This window comes from Coregonus clupeaformis, chromosome 18, assembly GCF_020615455.1.
Source record: "Coregonus clupeaformis isolate EN_2021a chromosome 18, ASM2061545v1, whole genome shotgun sequence".
NCBI lineage: Eukaryota > Metazoa > Chordata > Actinopteri > Salmoniformes > Salmonidae > Coregonus > Coregonus clupeaformis.
In genome coordinates this window covers 37,339,077-37,354,776 of record NC_059209.1, presented here as the reverse complement: position 1 = coordinate 37,354,776, position 15,700 = coordinate 37,339,077, and positions in this window count along the sequence as shown.

Genomic DNA, 15,700 nt, shown 5'->3' with positions numbered 1-15,700 from the left:
TCCGTACTGGTTCCCTGTGCACATAGCCAAGTTATCGTTACTCATTGTGGATTTATTCCTTGTGTTATTATTGTTCTATTATTTCTATGTTTGTTCTCTCTGTTGCGAAGGGCCTTTAAATAGTTCATAATTCCACTGTAAGTCTACACCTGTTGTTTACAAAGCATGTGACAAATAACATTTGATTTGATTGGAGCCACTTCACAGCTATTTTCCTAACATTCTACACATTTTGCCATTTGGAAATTGATCTGCGGGCCATAGATTATTACAGAGTCATTAACTTGTCTAGTATTGTAGACCTCGCCACTCCCCTCAGTTTGCTTTGCAGACCTTCAAATAGTATTCAACGATTAAATTAGTTCCATTGTGTCAGGCAAGCTCGATCAAGCTCAATTAAGCCCAGCTTAAGTCTTTGAAAGGTTTTAAATACTATTTGAACCCAGGTTGGGTAGTCTGGTGGTGTAATCTGCTTTTCAGAGATAGCTGGAAGCCCCCCTGCCACCACCACCACCACCACCACCCTCCCTCCCCCCTCATAACCCAGGACCATGTGTTTGAGTATTTATAGGTGAAAATATCACTGTGGCCCCGTGAGAACATCTGTCTACCCAGAGTATAATCTCTCAGATGAAAATGTTTGTGTTTTCTTGAGCTCTTTTTCAATATGTCTTCCTCCTGTTACAGGTTTAGCCACAGTAAGGAAGAGGGAAGAACCTAAAGGACTCAATCCTCCCCTCCACCCCTCCACCCCCTCCACCCCTCCTCCACCTCCACCCCTCCACCCCTCCACCCCTCCTCCCCCTCCACCCCTCCACCCTCCACCCCTCCACCCTCCTCTCCACCCCTCCACCCTCCACCCCTCCACCTCTCCACCCCTCCACCCCTCCACCCCACCCACCCCTCCACCCCTCCTATGTGGTACATCATTATCAGTTTGACCTCTCCTCATATCTGCATCTAAGACCCCATGTTTTGGTGAACATGATGACATATTCTGAGATCAGCATTTTAAATCACCTCGATTAATGTATGTCAATATGTTCTGGTTCGGCTCTGGTGTTGTAATCAGGGGAGGAACACAGGATCAGCCCAAATCTAACATGGGAGGCTGGAGGTCCTCGCAGTTCTGATAACAAAATAATCCAGAAATTCCAAACAGATTTACATCTACAAGGGAGATACCTCCAAGAACCAAAACAAACCAGGATGTTCATGAGCCAAAGTGCGACCTTACGAACTGAAAATGGTTTTACAAACCATTGCAGTACTCACTGGAGAGTAGGCTAGGACTAGGAAAGTACTCTGGTCAGCAGAGAGCAACAGTAGGTGAAGAGGAGAGCGAGAGAGAGAGAGAGAGAGAGACAGAGAGAGAGAGAGAGAGAGAGAGAGAGAGAGAGAGACAGAGAGACAGAGAGACAGAGAGAGAGACAGAGAGAGAGAGAGAGAGAGAGAGAGAGAGAGAGAGAGAGAGAGAGAGAGAGAGAGAGAGAGAGAGAGAGAGAGAGAGAGAGAGAGAGAGAGAGAGAGAGACAGACAGAGAGAGAGAGAGAGAGAGAGAGAGAGACAGAGAGACAGAGAGACAGAGAGACAGAGAGAGAGACAGAGAGAGAGAGAGAGAGAGAGAGAGAGAGAGAGAGAGAGAGAGAGAGAGAGAGAGAGAGAGAGAGAGAGAGAAGAAGAAGAAGAGCACATCAACATGGTATGCATCAGTAGTCACAGCAGATGGACATATCACACACAGAACACTGTGAGAGTTCCAGTTCTGACTACTGGGCAGTGGAAAAGTTGTTATAACACATAATGCAATAGCACACTTCAGTTAGGATTGAGTGGGCCAGCCCTGAGATCTCAAAAAGCTTGACTCAGGGGTGATGAAATTCTGTGCTTGGATCTCAAATAATGCTCCATTCCACAGGCTGTTGGAGAATGGCTTGCGTCTCAAATGGCACCCTATTCCCTATATAGAGCACTACTGTTTACAAGAGACCAAAGGTAGTGTACTACATGTATAGGATCTTCATTTGATCACTTTATAAATATGGTCCTCATGTAACAGTGGTTGTTACTTGTAATGTTTAAAATCTGTATCCTACTTCTGTACAAAACCTTTGCTGTATACAGCAACATATGCAGTATGAGTAATATGCTCTGGATAAGAGCGTCTGCTAAATGACTAAAATGTAAATGTAAATGTAATATGATGGTGCACGAGAGAGATGCAAGTCTATCTATGAAGAGGTTTAGGAGCTGCTGGCATTGTGAGGGATAAGAAATGGGAGAGAGGGGGGAAAGAAGGGGGAGAGAGTGAGGAGAGGAGGGGGCAGGTGGCGGTAGGGTTTATTGCAGATTATGGGGAGAGGGAGAGTCAGCGGGAAGAGAGGGGGAGAGGAGGGAGGAGAGAAGAGAGGAGAGGAGGGGAGGAGAGAAGAGAGGAGAGGAGGGAGGAGAGAGGAGAGGAGAGGAGAGGAGGAGATAAGAGAGGAGAGGAGAGCAGGAGAGAAGAGAGGAGAGGAGGGAGGAGAGAAAAGAGGAGAGGTGGAGGGGCAGGTGGTGGATGGAGGGTGGGTATAGGAGGGGGGGTTGGGCTCCAGGCTCCAAGGGGTCTGCCGGTGGGTGGAGGTACAGCTCTGTGTCACCCCGGGATCATCGCACATGATTACTAGGGGATCAGTGTGATCGGCTGTCGTTGATTTCAACGACATCTGTCCATGAGGTGAGACAAGCTGTGACATGGAGGGGCCCAGATCAGACATGAAATCTTATCTCCTGCAGATTTTCAGCCATAATGGTTCAGTAAAGCCTCCTTGTGTTTCTGAGGCTATAATAACAGCAAAGGCGAAGTTCCTGGAGCTTTATTTACCTTCAGATTCAGAATGAAGGGTTAAGGAAAGGTCTTCTCCATCTGTTCAGAGAAAAGCGCTGAGACTCTTAAATAGAACCCTATTCCCTACGAGGCTCTGGACAAAAGTAGTGCACTAAATAGAGGATAGGGTGCCATTTCAGACGCACATCCACACACTTATCTCAGAGAGTACACATGTAGGATCTTAATTTGATCAATCTTTTGTTGCAAACTTGTAGTGTATTTTAGTTTTAAAAGGCTTCTAAAGTTTGCAATTTCCACTTTGAAATTTCAGATTTAATTTGCCCTAACTAAAATAATTGTATCTACCCCTACAAAAAGTCAATTAATTATAATCCACATAATAGTTCACATCTCCTACTGCTGCAAGATTATTTTCCTGCTGTAGGAAACTGGCTCAAATTAACATTCTACATCTGTAGGATGATGATGGTGGTCTTCTGTAGTGAGGGTGAAGTCACACGTTTCTCAAGTTAGGATCTAGCCAATTAGGTAGACACAGGAAGTGGAACTGAGCTTTGGAAAGCTCCTGGTTTGGCGAATGTTATGTCTACATGCTTAAAGACAGACAAGATCACCTTTTAAATAATAAATAAATAAATAAAAAATAAACCTTTTGAACCCAAACACTTTCAGGACTTTCAGAAAGTAATAGAAACTGTATGCAACATACATCATTCACTGCCTGTTCAAACTTCAACTGACATTCTAGTATCCAACTGACATTCTAATATTCAAATGATATTCTAGTATCCAACAGGCATTCTAATATCCAAATGACATTCTAGTATCCAACAGGCATTCTAATATCCAAATGACATTCTAGTATCCAACAGGCATTCTAATATCCAAATGACATTCTAGTATCCAACAGGCATTCTAATATCCAAATGACATTCTAGTATCCAACACATTCTAATATCCAAATGACATTCTAGTATCCAACAGGCATTCTAATATCCAAATGACATTCTAGTATCCAACAGGCATTCTAATATCCAAATGGCATTCTAGTATCCAACAGGCATTCTAATATCCAAATGACATTCTAGTATCCAACAGGCATTCTAATATCCAAATGACATTCTAGTATCCAACAGGCATTCTAATATCCAAATGACATTCTAGTATCCAACACATTCTAATATCCAAATGACATTCTAGTATCCAACAGGCATTCTAATATCCAAATGACATTATAGTATCCAACACATTCTAATATCCAAATGACATTCTAGTATCCAACAGGCATTCTAATATCCAAATGACATTCTAGTATCCAACAGGCATTCTAATATCCAAATGATATTCTAGTATCCAACAGGCATTCTAATATCCAAATGACATTCTAGTATCCAACAGGCATTCTAATATCCAAATGACATTCTAGTATCCAACAACCTCAGAGTAAGTTACAATGATCCATGACAGAGAAAGTAATTTACATGTATAATCCACTGATTGACCAGAGTGTCCTTTACTAAAACCAATATCGCCCGGCTTCATAAGATGGATTATTTATATACTCTGCATGGGGAAGTAATTGCATAGTTCATAACAGTGAGACGAGGATTACAGAATTCATTATAGTTTTCAGTGTGGCACAGCTTGTATACAATTACTTTAAGACCCTAAAACCTCTAAGAGATACAAATCATTTCCTCAATATGGAAGAACGGGATACTTAAGGTGTATCCCAAATGGCACCCTGTTCCCTATACAGTGCATTTAGCCCTGGTCAAAAGTATTGCACGTTACATTTGGAACGCAGCCTTTGATTTGACCCTCTGTCTCTGAGAGCGCATAGAGGCTCATGTAAAAATAATCTCTCCCCTAAACTAAAAGTCCCTTTCTTCATTTCATCTCTGAGTTTTACAGGGGAAATGCTTAAACATATGGCTGTTAATATGCTAAACAGCAGTTCGAACCTTTCTGGGGATTTTTTTTGTTGTTGAAGAAATCTGTGATTAAATGTCATGCAGACTTTCACTAACCACATATGCCCGGAGAAAATCCCTTGCTCCTATGAGAATTTATATTAAAAGGTAGTTCTAAGAAAAAACGGACGTTAAAATCATGCTGAAAGTATAGAAGACATAATAATACCTGTAATCAAATCAAAACCTTACCGTGAAATGCTTACTTACAAGCCCTTAACCAATAATGTAGTTTTCAGAAAATATAGTTATGAAAATATTGACTAAATAAACTAATGTAAAACAATAAAAAAATAATAACAAAATAACGTAACAATAATGAGGCTATATGCAGGGGGTACCGGTACCGAGTCAATGTGCGGGGGTACAGGTTAGTCGAGGTAATTTGTACATTTAGGTAGTGGTAAAGTGACTATGCATAGATAATAAACAGAGTAGCAGCAGTGTAATAACATTTGTAATAACATTTGATTAATTGTTCAGCAAAAATGTTTAAAAAAGGTATAATCTTCATAAATGATGTCATAGGTAGAACTGGTGGAGTTATGTCGCACATGCAGCTAACAAAAACATATGGAAATGTCTGCTCTACCCAAAATTACAACCAAATAATTGCAGCATTACCGCAAAAATGGAAGAGGAAAGTGGAAGGGGGAAAAAGTAAGGAACTTGTCTGTCGGCCCTGCATTAATGAAAATAATTGGTTAAAGAAAATTGTGATCAATAAAAAAGTATACCAGTTTCATTTAAGGACCAAAGGATTGACAGCCGTCTCCGCACCACGTGCTCTCACCACTGGTGTCCCCCAGGGCTCAGTTCTAGGCCCTCTCCTATTCTCTCTATACACCAAGTCACTTGGCTCTGTCATATCCTCACATTGTCTCTCCTATCATTGCTATGCAGACAACACACAATTAATTTTCTCCTTTCCCCCTTCTGATAACCAGGTGGTGAATCGCATCTCTGCATGTCTGGCAGACATATCAGTGTGGATGTCGGATCACCACCTCAAGCTGAACCTCGGCAAGACGGAGCTGCTCTTCCTCCCGGGGAAGGACTGCCCGCTCCATGATCTCGCCATCACGGTTGACAACTCCATTGTGTCCTCCTCCCAGAGTGCAAAAAACCTTGGCGTGACCCTGGACAACACCCTGTCGTTCTCTGCTAACATCATAGCGGTGACCCAATCCTGCAGGTTCATGCTCTACAACATTTGCAGAGTACGACCCTACTTTACACAGAAAGCGGCACAGGTCCTAATCCAGGCACTTGTCATCTCCCGTCTGGATTACTGCAACTCGCTGTTGGCTGGGCTCCCTGCCTGTGCCATTAAACCCCTACAACTTATCTTGAACGCTGCAGCCCGTCTGGAGTTCAACCTTCCCAAGTTCTCTCATGTCACCCCGCTCCTCCGCACACTCCACTGGCTTCCAGTTGAGGCTCGCATCTACTACAAGACCATGGTGCTTGCCTACGGAGCTGTGAGAGGAACGGCACCTCCTTACCTTCAGGCTCTGATCAGACCCTACACCCAAACGAGGGCACTACGTTCATCCACCTCTGGCCTGCTAGCTCCCCTACCTCTACGGAAGCACAGTTCCCGCTCAGCCCAGTCAAAGCTATTCGCTGCTCTGGCACGCCAATGGTGGAACAAGCTCCCCCACGACGCCAGGACAGCGGAGTCACTGACCACCTTCCAGAGACACTTGAAACCCTACCTCTTTAAGGAATACCTGGAATAGTATAAAGTAATCCTTCGTCCCCCACCCCCCATAAAAAAAGAAAAAAAAAGAAGAAAAAAAGAGTGGTTGTCCCACTGGCTATCATAAGTTGAATGCACCAATTTTGAAGTCGTTCTGGATAAGAGCGTCTGCTAAATGCTGTAAATGTAAATGTAAATGTCCCATTTAGATTGCAAAATAGTTGGGAAGAGATTTTTAAACGTACCGATTCCATGGCATAGTGTTTATGAACTGATGCGCAAAACGACGTCGGATTCAAAACTTAGAATTTTTCCAATTTAAATTATTATATAAAATACTTGCTACCAATAGAATGTTATTTATATGGGGGATACAATCTTCCCAGCTCTGCAGATTTTGCTGTGAAGAGACAGAATCATTAGATCATTTGTTTTGGTACTGTCCATTTGTAGCTTGTTTTTGGACACAGGTCCAGAAATGGCTGAAGGATTGCAATATTTACCTTGAGCTTACCCTGCAGATAGCACTACTGGGTGATCTGAAAAGTCATAGTCAATCGGATGGTGTAAAGAGATAGATAGGTGGTGTTGAATGGAGTTGAAGGATGGGACTAATAACAACTAACAACAACTAATAACAACAAGATAACTAACGTAAAGCATACTGTGTCCATAATAAGTATATACAGTGGGGGAAAAAAGTATTTAGTCAGCCACCAATTGTGCAAGTTCTCCCAATTAAAAAGATGAGAGAGGCCTGTCATTTTCATCATAGATGATGAGTAAACTATGACAAACAAATTGAGGAGAAAGAAATTCCAGAAAATCACATTGTAGGATTTTTAATGAATTTATTTGCAAATTATGTTGGAAAATAAGTATTTGGTCACCTACAAACAAGCAAGATTTCTGGCTCTCACAGACCTGTAACTTCTTCTTTAAGAGGCTCCTCTGTCCTCCACTCGTTACCTGTATTAATGGCACCTGTTTGAACTTGTTATCAGTATAAAAGACACCTGTCCACAACCTCAAACAGTCACACTCCAAAATCCACTATGGCCAAGACCAGAGAGCTGTCAAAGGACACCAGAAACAAAATTGTAGACCTGCACCAGGCTGGGAAGACTGAATCTGCAATAGGTAAGCAGCTTGGTTTGAAGAAATCAACTGTGGGAGCAATTATTAGGAAATGGAAGACATACAAGACCACTGATAATCTCCCTCGATCTGGGGCTCCACGCAAGATCTCACCCCGTGGGGTCAAAATGATCACAAGAACGGTGAGCAAAAATCCCAGAACCACACGGACCTAGTGAATGACCTGCAGAGAGCTGGGACCAAAGTAACAAAGCCTACCATCAGTAACACACTACGCCGCCAGGGACTCAAATCCTGCAGTGCCAGACGTGTCCCCCTGCTTAAGCCAGTACATGTCCAGGCCCGTCTGAAGTTTGCTAGAGTGCCTTTGGATGATCCAGAAGAGGATTGGGAGAATGTCATATGGTCAGATGAAACCACAATATAACTTTTTGGTAAAAACCCAACTCGTCGTGTTTGGAGGACAAAGAATGCTGAGTTGCATCCAAAGAACACCATACCTACTGTGAAGCATGGGGGGTGGAAACATCATGCTTTGGGGCTGTTTTTTCTGCAAAGGGACCAGGACGACTGATCCGTGTAAAGGAAAGAATGAATGGGGCCATGTATCGTGAGATTTTGAGTGAAAACCTCCTTCCATCAGCAAGGGCATTGAAGATGAAACGTGGCTGGGTCTTTCAGCATGACAATGATCCCAAACACACCGCCCGGGCAACGAAGGAGTGGCTTCGTAAGAAGCATTTCAAGGTCCTGGAGTGGCCTAGCCAGTCTCCAGATCTCAACCCCATAGAAAATCTTTGGAGGGAGTTGAAAGTCCGTGTTGCCCAGCGACAGCCCCAAAACATCATTGCTCTAGAGGAGATCTGCATGGAGGAATGGGCCAAAATACCAGCAACAGTGTGTGAAAACCTTGTGAAGACTGACAGAAAATGTTTGACCTGTGTCATTGCCAACAAAGGGTATATAACAAAGTATTGAGAAATGTTTGTTATTGACCAAATACTTATTTTCCACCATAATTTGCAAATAAATTCATTAAAAATCCTACAATGTGATTTTCTGGATTTTTTTTTCTCCTTTTGTCTGTCATAGTTGACGTGTACCTATGATGAAAGTTACAGGCCTCTCTCATATTTTTAAGTGGGAGAACTTGCACAATTGGTGGCTGACTAAATACTTTTTTTCCCCACTGTAGGTTATAGGTTGAGAGCTTATGTGAAAGACCACAGTTAGAAAGATATGGCATATAGAAGCAAACCGGATGGACATCATGGAAATGATCGGAGAGGTTGAGGGTAGAGGAAGTTCATGAGAATAAACAAACAAAATAGAATTATTGTAAAATTGACTGTGTCCATAAAATGTATATAGTATGTATAAGCTGGAAGTAGAGGCCTAAGCATTGTTGTTCACTAGTTTACTCCAATTAGGGAAGGGGTGGTGGGGTTGGAAAGTAATAAAGGGAAATATATTTTTTTAAAGGATATGTATATGTATATATGTGTATATGTATGTGTATGTATGTATATGCACAGTGAGGGAAAAAAGTATTTGATCCCCTGCTGATTTTGTACGTTTGCCCATTGACAAAGAAATGATCAGTCTATAATTTTAATGGTAGGTTTATTTGAACAGTGAGAGACAGAATAACAACAACAAAATCCAGAAAAACGCATGTCAAAAATGTTATAAATTGATTTGCATTTTAATGAGGGAAATAAGTATTTGACCCATTTGCAAAACATGACTTAGTACTTGGTGGCAAAACCCTTGTTGGCTATCACAGAGGTCAGACGTTTCTTGTAGTTGGCCACCAGGTTTGCACACGTCTCAGGAGGGATTTTGTTCCACTCCTCTTTGCAGATCTTCTCCAAGTCATTAAGGTTTCGAGGCTGACGTTTGGCAACTCGAACCTTCAGCTCCCTCCACATATTTTCTATGGGATTAAGGTCTGGAGACTGGCTAGGCCACTCCAGGACCTTAATGTGCTTCTTCTTGAGCAGCTCCTTTGTTGCCTTGGCCGTGTGTTTTGGGTCATTATCATGCTGGAATACCCATCCACGACCCATTTTCAATGACCTGGCTGAGGGAAGGAGGTTCTCACCCAAGATTTGACGGTACATGGCCCCGTCCATCGTCCTTTTGATGCAGTGAAGTTGTCCTGTCCCCTTAGCAGAAAAACACCCCCAAAGCATAATGTTTCCACCTCCATGTTTGACAGTGGGGATAGTGTTCTTGGGGTCATAGGCAGCATTCCTCCTCCTCCAAACACGGCGAGTTAAGTTGATGCCAAAGAGCTCGATTTTGGTCTCATCTAACCACAACACTTTCACCCAGTTCTCCTCTGAATCATTCAGATGTTCATTGGCAAACTTCAGATGGCCCTGTATATGTGCTTTCTTGAGCAGGGGGACCTTGCGGGCGCTGCAGGATTTCAGTCCTTCACTGCGTAGTGTGTTACCAATTGTTTTCTTGGTGACTATGGTCCCAGCTGCCTTGAGATCATTGACAAGATCCTCCCGTGTAGTTCTGGGCTGATTCCTCACCGTTCTCATGATCATTGCAACTCCACAAGGTGAGATCTTGCATGGAGCCCCAGGCCGAGGGAGATTGACAGTTCTTTTGTGTTTCTTCCATTTGCGAATAATCGCACCAACTGTTGTCACCTTCTCACCAAGCTGCTTGGCGATGGTCTTGTAGCCCATTCCAGCCTTATGTAGGTCTACAATCTTCTCCCTGACATCCTTGGAGAGCTCTTTGGTCTTGGCCATGGTGGAGAGTTTTGAATCTGATTGATTGATTGCTTCTGTGGACAGGTGTCTTTTATACAGGTAACAAACTGAGATTAGGAGCACTCCCTTTAAGAGTGTGCTCCTAATCTCAGCTCATTACCTGTATAAAAGACACCTGGGAGCCAGAAATCTTTCTGATTGAGAGGGGGTCAAATACTTATTTCCCTCATTAAAATGCAAAAACATTTTTGACATGCGTTTTTCTGGATTTTTTTGTTGTTATTCTGTCTCTCACTGTTCAAATAAACGTACCATTAAAATTATAGACTGATCATTTCTTTGTCAGTGGGCAAACGTACAAAATCAGCAGGGGATCAAATACTTTTTTCCCTCACTATATATATATATATATATATATATATTTGCGAGAGAAAAAAACATAGAGGGGATTGGAAGTGATGCAGAGAATTACATTGATGGAAGTTACAATATATCTGCAATATTAAAGCTGATCTACCCCCTAAAAATAAAATAAAAAATAAAATAAATAAATTGTTCAGCAATCTTATGGCTTGGGGGTAGAAGCTGTTAAGGAGCCTTTTGGACCTAGACTTGGCACTCCGGTACCGCTTGACGTGCTCTATCAGAGAGAACAGTCTATGACTTGGGGTGACTGGAGTTTTTGACCATTTTTTAGGGGGCTTCCTCTGACACCGCCTGGTATAGAGGTCTTGGATGGCAGGAAGCTCAGCCTTCCTCTGACACCGCCTGGTATAGAGGTCCTGGATGGCAGGAAGCTTGGCTGCAGTGATGTACTGGGCCGTACGCACCACCCTCTGTAGCGCCTTATGGTCGGAATATACAGGACTGGGTTAAACTAGTTCAATATAGGTCCTGTGTAGCTCAGTTGGTAGAGCATGGCAATTCCCACGGGGGACCAGTATGAAAAAAAAAGTGTATGCACTCACTAACTGTAAGTCGCTCTGGATAACAGCGTCTGTTAAATGACTAAAATGTAAAAATTTAACATTCAGTCCTTGGACGACTAAAATGACAAAAAAATTAAAAAATATATATTTAAAAAATATATATATAATACCACAGACAGTTCCTGTAATACAGGAAAGGGTTAAACTAGTTTAATATAACACATTCAGCAAAATATTGAAATACAGTATCTCATTGTACCTTTCCATTGTACAATTTAAAGGATGATCTTTATGGTTTAGGATCCATTGATCTATTGCTCTGAACGTTTCTAGTATTACGTACAGCTGTAAATAACTTTTGGACATTAGATCGGCGGTCACTCACCAGAATTTCGACCAGAAATTCGACTTCCCTGACCTGGATCCTTCCGAGGCAGCCCCATTTCTCCCAGGTATTACACGAAAGCGTTGACGCCAGAAAAGAGGGAGGAGAAGTGAGGTTCTAGTCAGGCTCAGGTGGCCTAACCAAACCATCCACTGCTTCCGTGTATATCACTGAGCTGTAGCTCAGTTGGTAGAGCATGGCGCTTGCAATGCCAGGGTTGAAGGTTCATTTCCCACGGGGGGCCAGTATGAAAATGTATGCACTCACTAACTGTTAGTCGCTCTGGATAAGAGCGTCTGCTAAATGACTAAAATGTAAAAATGTAACATTCAGTCCTTGGACAATAAAGTAGAAAAGCTCAGGGCGAGGATCTCCTTTCAGAGAGACATAAGGGACTGTAACATACTCTGTTTAACAGAATCATGTCTCTGTCCGGATATATTGTCTCCGTCCATACATCCAGCGGGGTTCTCCGTTCACTGCGCGGACAGGAATAAATAACTCTCCGGGGGGAAAAAAACAGAGGTGGAGGGGTACGTCTCATGAATAACAACTCATGGTGTCATTGTGGTAACGTACAGGCACGTTGGTTCTCCCGGTTTGGAATATCTCACAATCAAATGCCGACCGCATTTCCTCACGAGAGAATTTTCTTCAGTTATTGCCACTGCCGTGTATATTCCCCACCAAGCCGACACCGCGACGGCTCTCAAGGAACTAAACTGTACTTTGTGCAAACTGGAAACCGCATATCCCGAGTCTGCATTTATTGTAGCTGGGGACTTTGATAAAGGAAATCTGAGGAAAAAACTCCCAGAATTCTATCAATACATCCCCTGTGCTACACGCGGAGAGAACACGCTTGGCCATTGTCGCTCTCCCTTCCCGGGATGGCTACAAGGCCTTCCCCCCTCCCTGGCAAATCAAATCACACCTCCCTCCTGCTCCTCCCTGCCTATAGACAGAAACTTAAGCAGGAAGCATGTTCAATGTTATTCTGACCAATCAGAATCTATGCTTCAAGACTGTTTTGATCACGCGGACTGGGAAATGTTCCGGGTCGCCTCTGGGAACATTATCGACGTATCGACTGACTCATCAGGAAGTGGATGATGATCCTATTGTGATGACTAGAAGTTATCCAAACCCCCAAAAACGTGAAAAGAAGGCAGCATTCGCACAAATCTGAAAGCGCGAACCACAGCAAGGTGGACGTGTACGAACAGACCAGCTATTCCCTCCGTAAGGCAATCAAAGAGGCAAAATGTCAGTACAGGGACAAAGTGGAGTCTCAATTCAGCGGCTGAGACAGGAGAAGTATGTAGCAGGGACTTCAGACAATCACTGATTATAAAGGGAAAGCCAGCCACCAACGCCTCGATCCCGGACACACTAAACACCTTCTTCGCCCGCTTAGAAGAAAATAACACAGAGCAGACGATGTGGGCCCGCGCCACTCACGAGGACCATGTGCTCTCGATCTCTGTGAATGGCTGAAGAAATTTGAGACTCTCACAAACTTCTACAGACGCACCATCGAGAGCATTCCATCGGGCTGTATCACCGCCTGGTTTGGCAACTGCACCGCCCGCAACCGCAGGGCTCTCCAGAGGGTGGTGCCGTCAGCCCAATGCGGTCAGCCCAACTGCCCTCCCTCCAGGACATCTACAGCACCCGGTGTCACAGGAAGACCAAGAAGATCATCAAGGACTTCAGCCACATGAGCCAAGGCCTGTTCACCCCGCTACCATCAAGAAGGCGGAGACAGTACAGGTGCATCAAAGCTGGGACAGAGAGACTGATAAACAGCTTCTATCTCCAGGCCATCAGATGGTTAAACAATCACTAGCTGGCCTCCACCCTGCACCTTAGAGACTGCTGCCCTACGTACACAGAGTCATTAAACACTGGTCACTTTAATAATGTTTACATATTGTTTTACCCAGTTTATATGTTTATACTGTATTCTAGTCCTATACACAGTACAATGCCAAAAGTATGTGGACACCTGCTCATCGAACATCACATTCCAAAATCATGGGCATTAATAGTGAGTTGGTCCCTCCTTTGCTGCTATAACAGCCTCCACTCTTCTGGGAAAGCTTTCCACTAGAACATTGCTGTGGGGACTTGCTTCCATTCAGCCACAAGAGCATTAGGTTGGGCAGTGATGTTGGGCGATTAGGCCTGGCTCGCAGTCTGTGTTCCCATTCATCCCAAAGGTGTTAGATGGGGTTGAGGTCAGGGCTCTGTGCAGGCCAGTCAAGTTCTTCCACACCGATCTCGACAAACCATTTCTGTATGGACCTCGCTTTGTGCATGGGGGCATCGTCATGCTGAAAGAGGAAAGGGCCTTCTCCAAAAGCAGAGAATTGTCTAGAATGTCATTGTGTGATGTAGCATCAAAGATTTCCCTTCACTGGAACTCAAGGGCCTAGTCCGAACCATGAAAAACAGCCCCAGACCATTATTCCTCCTCCACCAAATGTTACAGTTGGCACTATGCATTGGTGCAGGTAGCGTTCTCCTGGCATCCTCAAAACCCAGATTTGTCCATCGGACTGCCAGATGGTGAAGCATGATTCATCAATCCAGAGAATGCGTTTCCATTGCTCCAGAGTCCAATGGCGGCGAGCTTTACACTACTCCAGCCGACGCTTGGCATTGCGTATGGTGATCTTAGGCTTGTGTGCGGCTGCTCGGGCATGGAAACCCATTTCATGAAGCTCCCGACGAATAGTTATTGTGCTGACGTTGCTTCCAGAGGCAGTTTGGAACTCAGTAGTTAGTGTTGCAACCGAGGACAGGTGATTTTTACGTGCTACGTGCTAAAGCACTCGGCAGTCCCGTTCTGTGAGCTTGTGTGGCCTACCACTTCGCGGCTGAGCCGTTGCGACTCCTAGACGTTTCCACTTCACAATAACAGCACTTACAGTTGACCGGGGCAGCTCTGGCAGGGCAGAAATTTGATGAACTGACTTGTTGGAAAAGTGGCATCGCATGACAGTGCCACGTTGAAAGTCACTGAGCTCTTCAGTAAGGCCATTCTAATGCCAATGTTTGTCTATGGAGATTGCATGGCTGTGTGCTCGATTTTACACACCTGTCAGCAATGGGTGTGGCTGAAATAGCCGAATCCACTAATTTGAAGGGGTGTCCACATACTTTTGTATATATAGTGTATATATGAAGTCTGCAGTGACGTTACATTCAGCAACACCTGCTTTAAATAGACAGGTTTGAGTTGGGCGGGCCGCTTCTGAGTGCATTGTCCAAGGATGAGTGATCAATAACCAGATTATTTTTATTTTGTGGAAACTGTATGGGTCACCTCTACATACTATATAATATTGTAATTGTTAAGATTCAATCAGTGTCTGTTTTTTTGTTACTACCGACCAAATATCACCTCTAAATGCAGAATATTGTCACAATGTCAGAGGGAGGAGTTCATTAAAACTGTGTAAGTATTCATTTGATTTACTGCCAGATTTGGCTCTACTAGATTAGAGATATAAAGCCACCCAATGAACAGATAGGACGGTGATTCAAGGTGTGACGAACATGTCTTTGAGTTTAGGAACAGATGGGAAGTATCCGTGTTCACCTAGTGTAGCGCATATCGGACATGTGGTACACTAGCATGCACAGAGTTTAGCTTGTTAGCCAGGCGGGTTAAAACGGGCCCTCTTCAAGTAGATACGGTATTATTCTCTCCACTGTAGGAAGATACGAGGTACATTCAATAAATTATGGCAATGACTGTCTATACTATAGCACTGGTTTCAAGAATATTTGCTCAGATTATTACACAGTTTTAATTAGTATGCAAATGTTCTCTTTATGATCGCTTTTCCACTTTCTTCATTATATTTCATCTCTCTATTTATCCTTCGCAGATAGATTAAATTCACGTTGTCAGACGTGAAAAAGGGCTCATTTGGTAAATTAATTTCGAATGCTTTTCTCATTAATCAAACAGATATGCACAATTATGTGCATAACATAATTATATTCTCTTAGTTATAGCCTACATTTGTCTGGATTGTAC